The sequence below is a fragment of the Hippopotamus amphibius genome, chromosome 2, assembly GCF_030028045.1.
Source record: "Hippopotamus amphibius kiboko isolate mHipAmp2 chromosome 2, mHipAmp2.hap2, whole genome shotgun sequence".
NCBI lineage: Eukaryota > Metazoa > Chordata > Mammalia > Artiodactyla > Hippopotamidae > Hippopotamus > Hippopotamus amphibius.
This window is the reverse complement of record NC_080187.1, coordinates 167,422,126-167,440,287: the sequence shown is the minus strand read 5'-3', so window position 1 is coordinate 167,440,287 and position 18,162 is coordinate 167,422,126. Positions and strand designations below refer to the sequence as shown.

The 18,162-nt window shown below is 32.5% G+C and overlaps 1 pseudogene; it reads right to left on the bottom strand.

Moving 5' to 3' along the window:
* Positions 1 to 17,068: 17,068 nt before the first annotated feature.
* On the bottom strand, positions 17,069 to 17,578 carry LOC130846250 (ubiquitin-conjugating enzyme E2 E3-like; annotated as a pseudogene).
* Positions 17,579 to 18,162: the final 584 nt, after the last annotated feature.

Genomic DNA, 18,162 nt, shown 5'->3' with positions numbered 1-18,162 from the left:
ACCACAAAAATATCTTCATTCTGAATCCACGTCTTCCACGCAATATTTGGATTATTATTTGGCTTTCAAAGTATCTTTGTTCCTAGAATATACACTAATCACGTGAATTTCAAATACTTCACTTATAACAGTAGTTACCTTTAGGTGACTGATTATATCCCAGGCCTCCAATGAAGTTCTTTTCATTTAAGTTATTCATCATAAGTGAATAATTTTATTTCTGGGTCAAAACATTACTGTTTTGATGATTACTGTTTATTTACCTTTGATGAATACACTTTTGGCTTATTGATAAAATCAGAGTGTAAGGATTCTACTATGAGGGGCAGATCCAGAATTGTATTTGCTAAGATCAATCCGTCCTGTCAGTCTTTCCTATGACCTACAAAATGGACGTATTCAATACAACTATATGATTCTGTTTGTGCAAAGGATAGTAGTTGAAGTAAATTACAACTGCTCAAACAATAACTGGTTTGGACCAAATACTACCTTCAAAGTAATATTATACATTAATAGGGGTCAAAAAGACTTTTTGAGTTCTTACTTATTAGCTGTGAGATCATCTTTGCTTTTATAGACATCAGTTTCCTCTGTAAAATGAGTATATAGTCACTTTGAAATTAAATGAGATAATTCATATAAAGTGCTTAGCACTCAGCCTGGAGTATGGTACAAAATGAATGGTAGCTAATGCTTTAAGCATTTAGCACTAAGAGTAATAATAATATTACCATAATAAGATGACATAAGTTCAGCACACAATTGGGGAAGCAAGATTTTGACAGGACCAATTGCAGAATACTTGAAATCATATAGTTTCCAAGAACTATTCCTATTCTAATATTTAGACCCAGTACAATGACCACTTTTGCTTTCCTTTAAAGTACCAAATTTTATTTTGATCCCCTTTCTTTATTATTCATAATATTTGAGAAAGATTAAAAATGATTGAATAATATTCTAGCCTGTCTCAAGTCACAGTGGCTTAATACCATCAAGATTTATTACTCCTTTATGTTATATTCCTGTGTGAGTCAGGTAGAGAGCAGGAGTGGGTCTTTGTTCCATTTAGTCATTCAGGGACCCAGGAATGGCTCTGCCATCTTCTAGAGCCCTGGAGTCCTCCATTGGATACTCTGCTTTGGGCAGGGAGGGGAGAAAGCATATTGAGGATTCTGAAAGATAATACCTATTCCATTGACCTGAAGTCAGTCACGTTAGGCCCAACATAATTGCAGGGAAGGTTTGAGAATATAATTCAGTTATATGTTTAGGAGGAATAATAAATGGGTTTGCAGAACACATAGCATTATCTCTGCCTTACCAACCAACCAAATGTTTCCACCGACAAAACTGTCATATGATTCTTCTCTAATTTTTCATTAGTTACTTAAAAATGGTGAGGAACTCTTGCCTACAAAATATATTTGCACATAATTTTATAGAGCTATATATCTCATATTAGAAAGCCTTTATCAACAGGGACTGGTGTCTAGGAAGTCTTTCTACCACTTTTTGATAAGTTCTGTTCTATAGGAATTCTCTGGGTAACTTTTTGTGAAGCATTTATCCTACTTTATTTTTACTTAAAGCTTGTATATGTGAAGGAGATTATCCTCAAATGAGCATTTTCCTTGCTTTTATCATCTTGTGTCATTATCCCAACATTCTTTTATTATAGTTGTTATTGAGAGCATACTTTCAGATTTAGTATAGAGATTAACTGTAAAATAAGTAAATAGTGAATTGTTTTGTTAGAATGAAGTATAAAAGTCAATGCTTTTAAGAGGTTTTTTTAACTGCTATTTCTAAGTGACTACAGTACTCAAAAAACAGCAGATTGACAACCTTAGATTTAAGAATTTTTCCTATGAAGAATTGCTGTGACAGTAAACTATGCACACTACAAACTTTGCTATGATACTCCAAAATATGACTTTTTCTAAAGTTCTGCTTTACTGATGAGATGGTTCCTTATATTAAAACCCATTTAGCACATGGATTCCTAGGCACTCTCCAGAAGTCAGACTTTTAATGTTTTCATGGTGGTGTTTATTCATTGTGGTTAGAGAAATAGATTCAAACTTTCTGCTTATTTTACACTTTACCCAACAAGTCGCAAATGATAGCAACTAGCACTCAACACTCACATTTTAGTAATACCAGTAATCTGTTAGAGATTGGCTGTATACATTAATGGGTTCATTTCCAATAAGAGTACTTTTAATTATATTGATACTGTTTTGGAAGGCATAAATATTTCAATCATTTTCTCATAATTAATATGTGTATAAGACATCGGTCTTATATTTTGCTTTTTATTTAGAAATCAAACTATCCTTTATTATTCATGTTTAATCAAAGCATATGTTTGTAAGACACATTCTTAAATGACCATTTTAGTAATTAAATGAAGTTAAAGACTGACATCCCTTAGGTGATTATATATTCGTGCACATACTTCTGTTTTTAGTGGTTATAACACTAATTAATAATTCTTTCATGAAATATTTGTTGTTTTCCAACTGCTTTTTTAGTGCATTCTACAATTTTTCACATAATTATCTGTTTGCAAATTAGAAGAGGTTATAGAGTTCAAAATAACATCATAATTTTTGTTTCCATGCTAGCCTAACCAACTTTAGCCTTTATTAAATAAATAAATGTTGAAAATGAATATCCATAGATACTTTAGTTCTTTAATTGGAAATGCATATTATTTAATTAAACAATTCCATGAGAGAAAATGTTTGCAAATACACATTAAAAAAGTAGAAAAATACATTTTTATTTTATTAAATAGAAATAAATTATTGTGTGTAGTCATATAAAGCTGCGATTAAATATTTTAAGTGTTATGCATTATAAGCTCAGTTGTCTTCCATTATCTATCTTTGCATATAATAGTTCATTGATTATATTTTTGTGCTTTATAAATCATTTTCTTTATACTTCAGAAAGCATAAATGAAGAAGAGGAAGCATTTACTGAGAAAATAACGAGTTACTTTAACCTTTACACAAGCATCCTAAATCTTTCATTTCATTGACTCCATTGAATGTGAGTCTCTTGGAGAATTTCTAAGTTTTCAGTCTACTTGGACATACAGGTTATTGAATATTCATACCAGAAATAATTACCTTGAGTGCTACATATTCTTTATGAGATTTCATATAATGTATTAAGTATTAAAAGGGTTTAAGTGCTCTAGACTTCAAACTATTTTGTTCCTTTTGTTTCATAACTTAAATTGATATTACAAATTTTGCATTTGTATCACTAAACTTTTATATTATAGAATGTAGATATTTTAAGGTTTTATGCATGTTTGATAAAAATAATTTCGGCCCTATAGTAGTTAAGCAGAAATTGTTTAGCATTTGCAGTCGTAACATAAATGCTAATTATAATTCATTGGCAAACCATTAAAGATTTTATGTAAGTTGACTTCAAGACATTTTCTTCCAAAACAGTTGTTACATTTCCCCATGTTTCCTGCATGGTGGGTTTTGAATTTAGCATCTGACATGTTTTCTCAACTACTGGTTTATAATGAAAACATGTAGGTACTCGAGGGAATGTGTTAAAAGCAAAAATTCTATGATCCTTGAAAGGTAAATGACAGCGCTGAGATTGTCACATCTGGATCAGAAATGTTTCATCTGTTTATCTATCTAAACAAACACAAATAAGATAATTAGGATCTTAACAATGCATGTTTTAAAAACAGCTGATGGTTTTGATTAGGTCAGAACCCAATGAGTTTTTATTTTTCTTTGTTCACACAAATGAGTAAAAATGGATTGACCTTCAGCATCAAGTGCCTGTGAATGATTACAGCAAATCTACTATTTAATATTTTGAAATTTGTTGGTAAAATTAGTCCTTGGCTTTCAAAAAATTATAGATATTATATGTTAAATATATATATTGACATACACACACATGCATACACACATATGTAATCATGTACATCATTGTATGCCTAATTATTCAGCTAAATTTACATCACCATACTTTTATTCTTATTAGAACAGAGCTAGTATATTTCAGGGTCGCTAACCTATAGCTATGAAAAATCAATCCTATAGAAAAGTATCAATAAAATGAATCCGTTGGAAAATCACAATTGTTTATATTTAAAATGAGTTTTTAGCATCATAGTGAACTATCAATTGACTTTTAAATTTAGCTTTGTACGTAGATTAGTAAGTGACAGAAGAAATTTTAATGTAAACTAACATCTAAACCATGTTAGTTTTAACTTTTAAAAGAAAACTCTTTTGATATCCTGAAGACAGGAACTTAAAATATTTTGTTTATGTTCCAATTACGTCTTGATTTTAAATTAGTATAATCATACATTCTTGCTGAATTAAAAATGGTTTCTTTAAATTCTAGTCACATGGCTTGCTATTAAATTAATATAATCATACTCTCTTGTTCAGTTAGTAGTGAAGTAGTTGTTTAATTAAACATGCCATTTGTTTACAATGTAGTGTTTCAGAAATGCTAGTTCAAAAGGTAGGATAAGAATTTATATCAAACATTTCAATCTGACAAGTAAATTACATTTCTTCCACCATAAAGAGGTAAGCAGAAAACTGTAGCAGTGATGAAAAGACATATTCTTATTACTCAGAGATATGATATGCACCAGCCTACAAACTACAACCTTTTCCACTTTCAAGATTAAGACAAAATCTCTACAACCACTAGAGTAAGGATTTGTCTTGACTTTGGTACTTTAAACATTTTATTAAAATTGTCACTCCTTTCATCAGTCAACCCAGAGGGTGAAAAAAAACAAGGATGGGTTTTGGTATAAAAATCTGGATGAAACAAAATCTGTAAGTTATTGTACGCATATGAAAAATTACAAGTCTCAGTAAATGCTATACTCAAGAGTAAAACATACGAAGTGTCTTCCATTTGCCAGAGCAGAATTAGGAGAATTGTGTACATTTTTAATATTTTGTTAAGTAGCCTTTGTTGTAATTTCTTCTTTACACACAGCTTTTTTTTATTATAGCAATTACCATTGCTTCTACTACAGTAAAGGCATCCTCCTAACTTTTTGGTTAAACTTACGAAGTGAAAAAAATTAACACAATAAAAATTATATATGTAAAGTAAACATTTTATATAATGCTCAGTTTGCAAGGAAGTTTGAATAACTTTTTAAAGTCCTATGGGTTTTATATTCTGGTTGTTTTTGACATAACTAAAGTATAATACTTATTTTTGAGAAAACATTTCTGGTTTTGATTTTCCCACCAGAACTAAAACATTACATGGGAAAACTAAGATTACTAATAGTTATGCCTCAACTTGTAGTTTGTCAGAAGAATGAAAATTGATGGTACTATGTCACAAAACATAATCTGATTTTCTGTTTATTCAAAGTTCAGCTATAGTGAGCTTGTTAAATGTTTTCAGAATTACTGAAATATTACCTCTTTAGCCTATGAATTAGAATTATAAACATCTATTTCTTCAGTTTCTAATTGATTCTTTGTGCATCCCTCTGTTACGTTTTAAGAAGTGATAGGACTATTGATATTAGCTGATAATTATTGAGTGATTATTATGTGCAAGATACTTTACATGTGTTTACTATTTGGATAAATTTGGTCGACTCTACATACACACACACACGCACATATTGTTATCCTCACAATATACTTACCTTTTATTGAGTAGATTTCAATTATATATGAAAGAGAAATTGGGAACCAGTCTTTTATAAGTAAGTTAATGAAAAGGGATGTTAAAGTGTGGTAAAACCAATCTGGTAATTGTTTTATTTTGGCAGTTATATATTTTTTCTCCCCTCAGTGAACCACAAAAAAGAAGATAGGTATGATTTTTACAGGGGTGAAATAGGTTGTCTGTCAGTTGGGTTTAGGCGACAGTCTGTCTGCAAGCAGTAAGATGATCCGCAGAGTGCCAGAGGAAAGCAGGCAGGATTCCTGGCTTGCAAGAATAGATATTGATCTACCTTAGCCACCTAAACAATGCCTCACCTGTTTGCCTTGTCCATACCTTATTTTACGCAGTCTAATGCTTGTTTTGTTTGACTTTTCTTTTATTTCTCTGGATCTGAGCTTTGATACACTTTGGGGAGTACATAAACACAGTGTTGTACTTGAACATCACCATACTTCTGAGTTCTCTGGTGGTTTAGGACCACCCCTCCCTCTTGAATAGCTCTGTTATTGAAAATTATGAACCAGAGCTAAATTACTAGGCCTCATACAGAAGTGGTTGATCCAGCAGCCTAGTGTCCAATAACACTGAATGTGAGATGCTGCTAATTATTGCCCTATGGACCTCATTTAAAATTTCTTAAATTTCAACTTGTAAAAGACTTTATTATTATTAATTCTTTCTCTTCCCAGCAGATAGTTGAAAGATAAGTTACTATAGTATTTAGAATTCTATCCACTTATTTTGGAGCACAACTATGTTACTATGTATTGCCTCGAGCACTAATGAAATACAAAACTACATTCAGCTTCCTAGTAAACTATAATATAAATATTTTACCAGCACTTATTATTAGTTTGCCATTTCCTGCTGACAGCTATTCCAACTTTGCCAGCAGGCACTGGGTCTCACAATTGTATTATGTTTTGAACAAGTAGCGACAAACAAAAATTCTTGCAAAATAAATGAACAAGATTTCCTGGGAAAAAAAAACCTCTTCCAATGTTAAATGAATATTTCTTTCAAACTCTGACACGTAATATTATTTAATTTGCATATTGCACATTTCACTTTTACTGGAAAAAAATTAAGTTCACAAGGAACTGAATAATGTGCACTCAGGGATAATTTAACATTACTGGTTCTTTGAGTTTAAGTTTTTGGTTTTTTTTTTTTAAACTTTTTGCTGTTTTAGAGAATCCCACATCCTAATACATATATTAATAATGAAGGACTCTGGTTTTCAAATGTTGCAGTTTAAAGATTAGCAGAAAATGAAAGCCCCTTTTCTAGAACCACAAAAGGAAAAGGTTCACATAAAACTTTGTGTTTTTTCTGTCCTGCCAAGCAATACCATAAAACTTAGAATTGATGAAATCTAAAAATGCTAAAAATACGTCTTGACTTTAAGCTAGTATGACATTCTAAAGCCCTTCTAAAGATCAGTGATAATCACTCACTAGCAGATACTGGCTCCTCTGCCCCAGTCTTGAGTCATTACGCTCAGGATAAAGCACCACCTTTGTTAAATCAAACCGTTAACCTGCTCAATGTTTGCACACTTGCAACTGAATGCAGCTAGAGAAAAAAACAATCCAAATCAACTCTGACTAATTTTACCTTAAATATAGGATCACTTTTCACAAGCAGGTCCTTCCAACTGTCTAGAAATCATACTACATTTTCCTAGTTCATTAATAAGACTTAAATGGTTATTCTACATCTTCTTGCCTCAAATCTCCAACACTTCTTTCCTCATCCTCATCCTAAGCTGTTGACTGTGGTTTCTACCCCACTAAGGAGATTGAAACAAACAGAAGATACTTTCCCCTACCTCTACGTCTCTTGACCTAACTCTGTGTGCAAATTTACTTGACGTTTAATTACCATACTCCTAGAAAAGGCAAGGCCTCAACTGGTGTACTAGATTCTATCCCTTTCCCACTGACTGCGATGTGGGACTAACCATTCTCTCTTCTCTTTCCTGAGCTGCATGCATTTCCCTCGATACTGCATGGTTCACATCAGCACATACACATGCTGCTACTTCTTGCTTTACTGGAAAACTCACTTTGACTCTATATCCCCTTCTCATTTCTTTTAAAACAAAACCTGAAAAAGAATTTTCTATACATGTTCTCCAATTTCTCCCCCCACCCATTTTCTTTGTTTAATCCAATCCCAACAGATTTTTAGCAACAGAACTCTACTGAAATTGCTTTTATCAAGGTCAACCATGAATTCCATGTTGCTAAATCCAACGGTCAGTTCTCAGGCCCCATCTGACTTGAACTCTCGTTAACATTCGACCAAATTGATCACTATTTCCTTCCTAAAGTGCTTTCTTTATTTGGCTTCCAGAACAACAAACTTACAGTATGGCTGTGTTTTATGTTCGTTTCGTTTTTCTACCTCTGGATGTTCCATCTCACATTTTTAATTTCCTACCAATTTCCTTGACTTCTGAATGTTGCAGTGTCCCTAGGCTCAGTATGCATATCAATTCTCTTTCCTATCCTGAACAATTGCTTTGTTGAACATATCCACTCTCAAGGGTTTACTTGCGAATATATAAGCATATATTTAATATAATAATATAAAAATATAAATTATATAAATATATTTATATGTAAAATATAATATATAATATATAACCAATAAACATATATAAATATAAATGATCAGTCTGAACTGATTTCTTTTGTGAATTCCATAATTCCATTATTTACAGGTACCCACAAAATATCTCCACTTGGATAACAAACATACATCTTAAGTTCAATGTGTCCGAAAGTAACCTTCTGGCATTCACCCACAACTTGCTTTTTACCCAGTCTTTTCCTTTTCAGGGAAAAGCAACTCCATGCTTCCAACTGCACAAACCAAAATTTCTTAGAATAGTCTTTGGCTGTTATCTTTACTTCACATATAATATCCAATTTGTGAGTAATTTATATCGGTGCTATTTTCAAAATGTATCCAAAATTCACCCATTTCTTGCCACCTTCATTGCCACAGCTCAGGTCTAAGCCACTCCTCATATCTCATTTGGGTTATCACAACAGCCTCTGCTTCTTTCCTTGTCTCTCTTTGGTTTTTATTCAACCAGTAGCAAGGAAATGTTCAAATCTAACTCATATAAACTCATTTTTCTGCTCAGCCTCCTACTGTTTTCTCATTTTAGTCAGGCTAAAACCCAAAATTCTTTCAACGATATACAAGCCTTCATGTTACCTGTGCTCTTCCTTAACCCTGGTGACTTCACAGCCATTTACTCTCTTCCTCTGTCATTCTCTCTGGCCACACTAGTCTCCCAACTGTTTCTCAGTTATACCAAAACTGCTCTGGTCACAGGACCTTTGCATTTCCTGTTCCCTCTGCTGGGAAATCTTTCCCTCCCCTAGCCACACGCATATATACACGTGGCTCATTCCTCACTTCCTTTACACAGATGTCAATGAGTCCTTACAGACTATAGGATCAAAAATGTCAGCTCTTTCCCCATGCTTCCTATGACTCTTCCCTGCTTAGTTTTTCTCCTTACTATTTAACAAGCATACATTTTAATTATTTATCACTTGGCTTTCCCACTGGAAAGCTCCATGATGTCAGGGCTTTGTCTTTTTTATCTTATTTTGTCTGTGACAAATCTCCAGGGCTTATAACAAGGCCTAAGAGAAGTTGGTAAGTATCTGTTTCATAAATAGACGGATGAATGAATGAATAGATAAGGATTTGGGGAGGGCTGTATAAAGAAAGCATTTTTTTAAATTAAAAAATTTTTTTAAATGGTTTATAAGTTGTGTAGTCTCTGATGGATTGAGGAAGTAATAATTAATAATGTATTTTTCCTCTCTGTTTCTTCTGGCCTGTCCTATCAACTCTGCCACACACTAGTTAATTTCAAAGACTCGGATATCAGACATCTAATAATCTAATCTTCTTATATATTCTTGATTTCTCAGTTAGAAAAGGATGCTAGTTATTGGCTATTTATAAACTTCATTATAGATGAATTAGAGTAATTTAAATTTACCTATTCTGAAATGTTTAAAATTACAATCAGAAGGAATGTGTGATGATCTCTTTTCCTTCTGGACCTTTATATCTACTTTTTCTTTGGTACAATATACTTTTAACTCCTTTTTCAACTTTTCATTCTTTGTGCTTAGAGTCTCAGTGTCATGTCAGTTTCTTGATAAAATCTTCTCTTAACCACTTCCAGTGTGGCAGACTGGGTAAAGTGCCATATTCACCTCTATGATGACACTTCACGCTTCGGTAAAAACGTCTGTTTATTTTTTAGTCTCCTATAAAAAAGAGACTTTAAACGTATTGAAGGCAGGGTTTTTGTCTTATATTGTTTTGTATACATAGTATATAATTCAGTGGCCAAGATAAGAATGGACATTTAATAATGGTCTGCTGTGCTCCACGTTTCTGCCCTCCAGAGATAGGACTTAATCAGTTAAATTGAGACTCTTGAGAGAATGAAACGGGCTGTGTCTGCTTTGTTCATTGTTGCATTTTGTGTCTGTGCATAGCAAGTATCTAATACATGGATATTAAATGCATGCAGTTCTGTACAGTGACATTAAGGATAAATACAGGTACATATACACATATCACTGCTTCCTACTGCCTATAACGGTAAGACTTAAGAGGATTTCAAGAACTATCGCCTGATAAATGCATTCCGTTAACACAGAACATGCATATGCTGACCTAGGTTTTTGGTAATTTTCTTCACAAAAATATGTATTATTATTATTAGTTTTTAGATTCTTATTTTCTTCAAAAAGCCTAGGAATAACTTTTGTGACAAAGTTGGATTCCTCTAGGATATTTTGAGGAAGATCCTTTTCCCAAAAGCCAGTTTGAAAAAGGCTAATTTGTAACAAGTTGTTAATAAGCAAGTTTTTATTTTGTCATTATAACAGTATTTTAAGAAATGTCAAATCTCACTCTATCTCATCTCCCTACTAGCATCTGTAGACTAAGGGGCAGAGAGTGGAAAAGACAGAGCAGAGAATGTGGAGAAACTCAGGAGCCCTCAAAATTCCTTTCACCAACTTAGTTTCATTTGCATAATATAAAAATGTAGGAACTGGATTTATCTTGTTCTATTCTTAAGTGCAAGGTAACTATCAGGTGAATCAACATCCCTTCCCAAATCCTCTGAACACACAGACACGTATGCACACACACGTGTGCATGCGCGCACACACACAAAATCACTTCTCACAGCCCTATCTTAAAATTACAATTAATTTTAGGTTAAAAGAATATTCTGACCCACAGATCAGTAGAAAATATCTGTAAATCACGTATTTAATAAAGGACATGTATTTGGAATATATAAAGAACTCCTACAACTCAGCAACAAAAAACTAACCCAATCTTAAAATAGACAAAAGATTTGCATAGATGTTTCTATACATCTTGATATCTCTAAAGAAGATATTAAATTGGCCACTTATCACATGAAAAGATGCCCAACATCATTAGTTATTAGGGAAATGTAAGTCAAAACCACAATGAGATACCACTTCACACCCATGAAGATGGCTAAGATAAAAGGACAGACAATAGCAAGTGTTGGCAAGAATGTGGAGAAATTGGAACTCATGCATTGCTGGTAGGATTGTAAAATGGCAAAACCACCTGTGAACCAGTTTGGCAATTCCTCAAAATGTTAAACGTAAAGTTACCAACTAACCCAGCAATTCTACTGCTGGGTATGTACCCCAAAGAAATAAAGACATATGTTCATTCAAAAACTTGTACATAAATATTATTAGCAGCATTATTAATAATAGCAAAAAGGTGGAAACAACCCAAATTTCCATCACAGATGGGTGATAAACAAAATATACTATATCCATACAACAACATTATATTATTTGGCAATGAAAAAAAATGGTGTCCTGATGCATGTGAAAATATGGGTGAATATTGAAAGCATTATGCTAAATTAAAGTCAGTCACAAAAGACCACATATTGTATAACTCTATTTATAAAAAATGTCTAGAATAAGTAAATCTATAGAGATACTAAGTAGATTATTGGCTGTCAGGGTTGGAGAAGAAAGGATAGGGAGTGACTGCTAATGGGAAGGGACTTCATCTAAATTTAGATAGTAGTGATGGTTGCACAAGTCTGTTAATATACTAAAAACACTGAATTGTATACTTTGGAAGGCTGAATTTTGCAGTATGTGAGTTATATCTCAATAAAGCTGTTAAAAACAATATTCTGTTGTTATATGTTTCTGAAAATGTAAATTTTGTTCATGGTGTAGGTGTTCTTTTCCTTTGATGATGTTAACTTTCTTGTACAAACTTTTCTTAGAGTTTGGTTCATAATTACTATGCTTTACATTTGTTTGTTATATCATTGTTTCAAGAGCCAATTTTGCACCAAAACTGTAAAACTTGTTTCCATATATTCAAACACATCAAGCAACATATTCATTTCTTTTCCTTTTATTTTACTTTCTTGGCTATGTTTATTCTGATCTAGCCTGCACAATCAGCAGTTTAGGCCTACTGCAGTTATTTTCCTGAAAGATTTTTCATCACTTTGAAAATTACCTTCACTTCTTTCCTTAGTTTGATTCCCTGTTTGCTGAATTGTTGGACTCCATTTCATTGTTTATTTCTTTGAGTTGGTGGAGTGCATCTCTTAACAGCATCCCGAGAAAGGCTAACTAGAAGGTAAATTATTTTAGATATTATCCAAAAAGTATATATTCTACTTTCACACTTGATTGATAGTCTGGTTGGAAATAATCTTCTCTTGGAATTTTAAAGTTATTTCTCCATTGTTTTCCACTTTCTACTGAGTGATGCTACCGAGTTGTTGAATCTTGCTTGTAATGTTGCCTCGGTTTTGTTTGTTTGTTTGTTTACTTGTTCAGACTTCAAAATGTAATTAATGCTCCTAATTTGCCTAAGGCAAGTCTGCTCATTCAACATGAAGAACATTTCTACAATGATGAGGAACACAGGAAAGTGTTGAATTCAATTTATTAATCTAGTCAATGTATAATCCTCAATGAATGCACCCAATAAGACTAACCTAACTTTGTAAAATTTTGCTAGGTTTACTGGAATTTCTTTGGATGACATTTTAATTCAATTTAGAATAGTGGTTAGATGGTGGATGGTCAAATAAAACAAAACCCTCTTCTGTAAAACTTTTTTTCTATAAAGTTATGACAGTCATTCTACAGAGAAACAAGCTTTCAGTCACCAAAGTAGTGATCCGGAAACAGGCGACTAGAGGAAATACTACAAAGAGAAGACAGTTTTTGAACTGACAGCCCATTTATTTATATTTACCAGATAATCACTTCACTTCCTTCAACACTTAGATCATGAAATAAAGGACTGAAGAAATTAATTGAATTAATTCAGTCAAAAATTGTTAGTTTTTATTTAAATTGTTTCCAGGGGCTTTCAATAAGGTGGAAGGGTTAGGGAGGTGAAAACATGTTCTCTATCCACTTGCCCTGGGAATATATCGGAATCTCAGCAATGGGAGTTGGGAATATAGGGTTATGTGAGGAAAGGGAGAAGGGACATGCCTGTGTTTTGCAAGAGTTTTCCCCTGGGGAATTCAGATATATCTCCATCCTGGTTTAACCAATGTAGGCTTGTATTTTCACTTTAGCCACTTTGCTGAGTTTCTCAATTGCCTTTTCTCTACCTAACATTCCTACTCCGCCCTCCTCTCCATTTTTGGAAGGGTAACTAATTTTGATAAAATGAGACATTTTGTAGTAAAAAGGATACAGTTTTAATACCTTTAAAACATTTCAAAAAGCAATACAATTAGCTAAGCACTTATGTTTTATTAGTAATAGCAAGCAAAATTAATAAGTAAATTCAACTAAAAATGATTATGTGTCAGAGTGTATAGTTTTTACATTGACATTTCACATAATCTGACTTTGCTTAGAAGAGAAATCACTCGGCTGTTAAAATTACTTTTAAAGAGCTGTCAAAATTGGAAAACCTGCTGTCAAAAATATGATGAGAAAAGTTTAAAAATGGTAAAGTATGTTGACTTAGACAAAAAATATTATCTTCATGGAGGAAAACTTGAAGATTTATCATTATCTTCAAAAGGGATGATTTTTCCCCCTGAAATTGGACATCATTGTTTTAAAATTTGTATTCTGACACATGAATTTTCACTTTAATAGCAACATGAATGAAACCATTTATATTTGCACCACAAGAACATCTTTAAATCCTAGAAAATGCTAAAGTATTGATGTCATCTATACTCCCTCTTACTACTATTTAGTTTTATTTTTAATTGAAGAGGAATTTTAACTCTTATCCTTATTTTCAGTATCTCTGATTTCTTATATACTTATTTATCAAATAAATATATTTAACTAATAAAGAAATGCAAATCTATATTTTCTGGAAAGTTTGGTAAGATTTTTACATTTTTATTCTAACTATTTAAATTGTTAAAAAAATAGTATTACCTCCCACATGTCGGAAACTTTGTTATGTGCCTCAGTTAAGTGCCATGGAGAGTTTGAATTCCAAAATGGTTTAATTTTGGGACTTCACACTAATCTTCACTTAAAGGTTGATCCTCCGTCTCTCTCATAATGTAAGTCAAAAGACATAAATATTTGAGGGCATTCAAATTGAGGATAGATAGATTGGTAAAACTGACACTTTTCAACTCATTCCATTTTACAATGAGCAACATCTGCCAATAATTTAAACCTTGAAAAGTCAATTTCTCTTTGAAATAAAGAGCCACTAGGATTCTCCAGAATATTCTAAGCATTTGATTATTGTCTTAATAAAAAATGAATAAGGATTTATATCTGGACAAATAAAATATGTAAATATGAAATAAAACACATGATTTTTCTCCTAGTTGTTTCCACTTTCCATTTACATATACATATGTAATATGTAAATTAAAGTTGGTTATGCTGTATAAGTATAGTATTGCCAATTTGCTCTTATTGTGTGATCTTGGGTATTTGCCTCTTTTTCCATACATAGAATACAAGTAATTGTAGTTACCACCCATCTGGCACATTCACAAAAATTTTATGAGAATTAGTATACAAATGATTGTAAAAAACTTTGTACATGTAAATTTAAACATTTTAAATATCCTGTTTTATTTTATAAAGAAGAAAATCAAAGTAAAGACATAGCTATAATGGAATGGATTATTTGAACTAGAATTGTAGAAGAAAAAAATTTTCCCCACAGAAAGAGTAACAATACAATTGTCCATGTTGAGCAAAGAATATCATTTTATGGTATCTACTATTTTATTGCTATGTGAAATAATTTAGGGCTAGCTATTAGATTTCCTAATATTTATACAACCTTATATTTTAACACCACTGCACTTAATCATCAAAAGTTTTTAAATACACCACAAAATAAATGCATCCTAACACATGCAAGTTTAAATAGTAAAGGTGCTTACAAACATTGCCACAAATGAGATAAACGTAATTTCATGGCATTAACCTGAAACGCCAGCATAATTTAAGGGGATATCAACTGTAAAGAAAACTAAGTGTGAAGCTTGCAGATTTAAACACATCTGAATTTGAATATATAAATCTTATTGTTCTCAGAACCAGTTGACATACCCTTATTACTCACCTGCACAAGAAACTACAAATTTAGAACTCTAACTAGTAATCCAAAATACAGTATGTGTACATTGGAGAAAAGTTTCTGTTGCTATGGGAACTTTGGCTTTTGTTTACATATGTTGCAAACTATATTATGTGCCTTGGTTCACCTTAATGACTACCTTCATATATTGCTAATTATACTATTTTCCCTCATTCACTCTGATGATTAACTCCTTAAGGCTAATATTGCTCATCTTTATTGAGTCAGTTCATATTTTTATTGAATACAGAAATATGAACTTATATTTACCTTCATTTGTGAAAATTGCATTATGCATGTCACCATCACCTGTTCATTACATTAAGTAAAAGTTTTAGCTTTTATAAAATATGCAAAATTACACTTGTGAAAATTATAAGCTTGACCTTATTTGCCTATAGGAGGAACATATTCCAAATTGTAGAAAAAGAATTTATGAACATTTTTGGTTTTGGGCACAAAAATATATAATTTCCTCACTCAAAATTTCTTGCAGCATTGTAAAAGAGGAAATCTAAGCTATTTACATTTCTTTAATGTAAATCAAAGCTTATTACAATGCATCCTGTTACAATGAAAATCTTCACTAATTTTGGAAGCCCACTCAATTATTCTGAGCAACATTACATACAACCCAACAGATACAATGAAATCACTGACAACTCCTTGAAATGTTACAGCTAAATTACAAAGAGTAATTGGATGACGTAAAAATTGTTCACACTTTATATATATAGGCAATGATATGATGAAATATTCATTATGTATATGCAGAATTCCCTCCAAGTTATTAGGACTCTACAGAGCTAAATGAATTTGTTAAATTATAAATATGCCTATAGAACAGATACTGAATCTCAAAGTTTTAGTTACCTTTCTACATTTTTCAATTAAAAAACTTGAAAAATCAGAAAAATTTCAGAATGAAAACTATGTATTGGTTATTTTAATGAGGATAAACTGGTATTGATATATTTATTCTGAAATCATCACTGGGTTCCTACTATTGCTAGATATGTGTTGGGCATGGGTATTTAGAATAAAACAGGTAAGCTCTCATGAGGTTATAAACATGTAAAGAAGCAATTACAATATAGTTTTCTAGATTGTGTATTTTATAACTGCTATAAAAACCCTTAATTTTTTTTTCCTTCAGGAGCATATTTATTGTATTTGGATGATACATCAGGTGCTTTCTGAGCTACAAAAGGTAGAAGAAAATCCTCTAATTACAAACTGATGAAAGTAAAAGGTAAGATTTTTTTTCACAACAGTGTGAACCACATACTCAGAGATCCATATAGGTTTACTACAAATGATCTAATTCCTGGTTGTCTATGGCTACCTTTATGACTTCATACAGATAATGAGTTAAGGCAAAATGCACTATAATATTTGGTAGACGTCAAGACCAGTATCTTTAGTATATTACAAAATGCATTTTAATATCCCAAAGAAGCAACACTTGCAAGTAGGTGTTTAAACATAAATAATCTACAGTTATAAAGTTCTATTCTTGATAGCATTTGCGCTTTGGGTGAATCTCCACATTTCCAAAGGATAAAGGCAGAGAGTAGAATCAGCAGCCTAACACATACACAGAAGTCCATATTGTAAAGGCTATAAAGATTTGTAGCACAGTGAGAAGATGCCTCTGCTCCTTCACACTGCATACAAATTATGTGAATTGTGTTGCCTATCCCTTGTCATGCTCTTCTCTGTTTGTCAAATACTAAGCAGCTCTGCTTCCAACCAGAGGATCTACGGAGTTGTAGTCTGTCAAAAGGGAGTAAGCTGACTGTAAAATCTTTGAAATAGTCAAAGCAGGACTCTAGTTGTCTTTAAGGATGCCCAGATGACTCCTTGACTGTTGATGCTGCAGTGATCGATTGTGGTGCGAAAAGTAACCTTTGGTGGCTTAAGTGAACAATTGGATGAACACGTGATATCCAGAAAGAATATATCACCTTCACACACAGGACCTGGTGGACCAAGTATAGTCAGTCTCTGCTGATAGATGCTCTCTCTTTTAGGCCCAGGACTTCAGTTAGGAGGAGCGTCAAACGTGGTTTCAGCTAACTCCTTCTGAATTCTTTTTGCACTACTGTAGTGGAAACTTTGCCGTGGTTTTGCTGGGGAATTTGGTGTTTTTCTTTTGCTGTGTGGTAAAAGGTTTCTCTCTTTCACTTTTCTGGTATATGTATGAATGTATGTATGTATGTATGGTTATACTCCATTTATAGTTGCTGCAAAATATTTGCTGTATTCCCCATGTGTGTCCTTGTATTCTTATTTTATACCGAATAGTTAGTACCGCTTAATCCCCTCCCCTCCTTCCCCCTCCCCACAGGCATCCACACATAGCTTGTTTTCTATATCTATGAATCTGCTTCTGTTTTGTTATATTTGTTCATTTGTATTATTTTTTAGATTCCACATATAAGTGATATCATGCAGTATTTGTCATCTTCTGTCTGACTCATTTCACTTAGCATATTGCCCTCTAAGTCTTCATGTTGCTGCAAATGGCTAAATTTCTTACGCCTGAGTAGTATTCCATTGTGTGTATGTATATATATATATATATATATATACATATACACATACACACACACACACACACACACCACATCTTCTTTATACATTCATCTGTCAATGGACATTTAGGTTGCTCCCATATCTTGGCTACTGTAAATAATGCTGCTATCAACACTGGGGTGCACATATCTTTTTGATTATATGGTAATTCTAATTTTAGTTTTCTGAGAAACC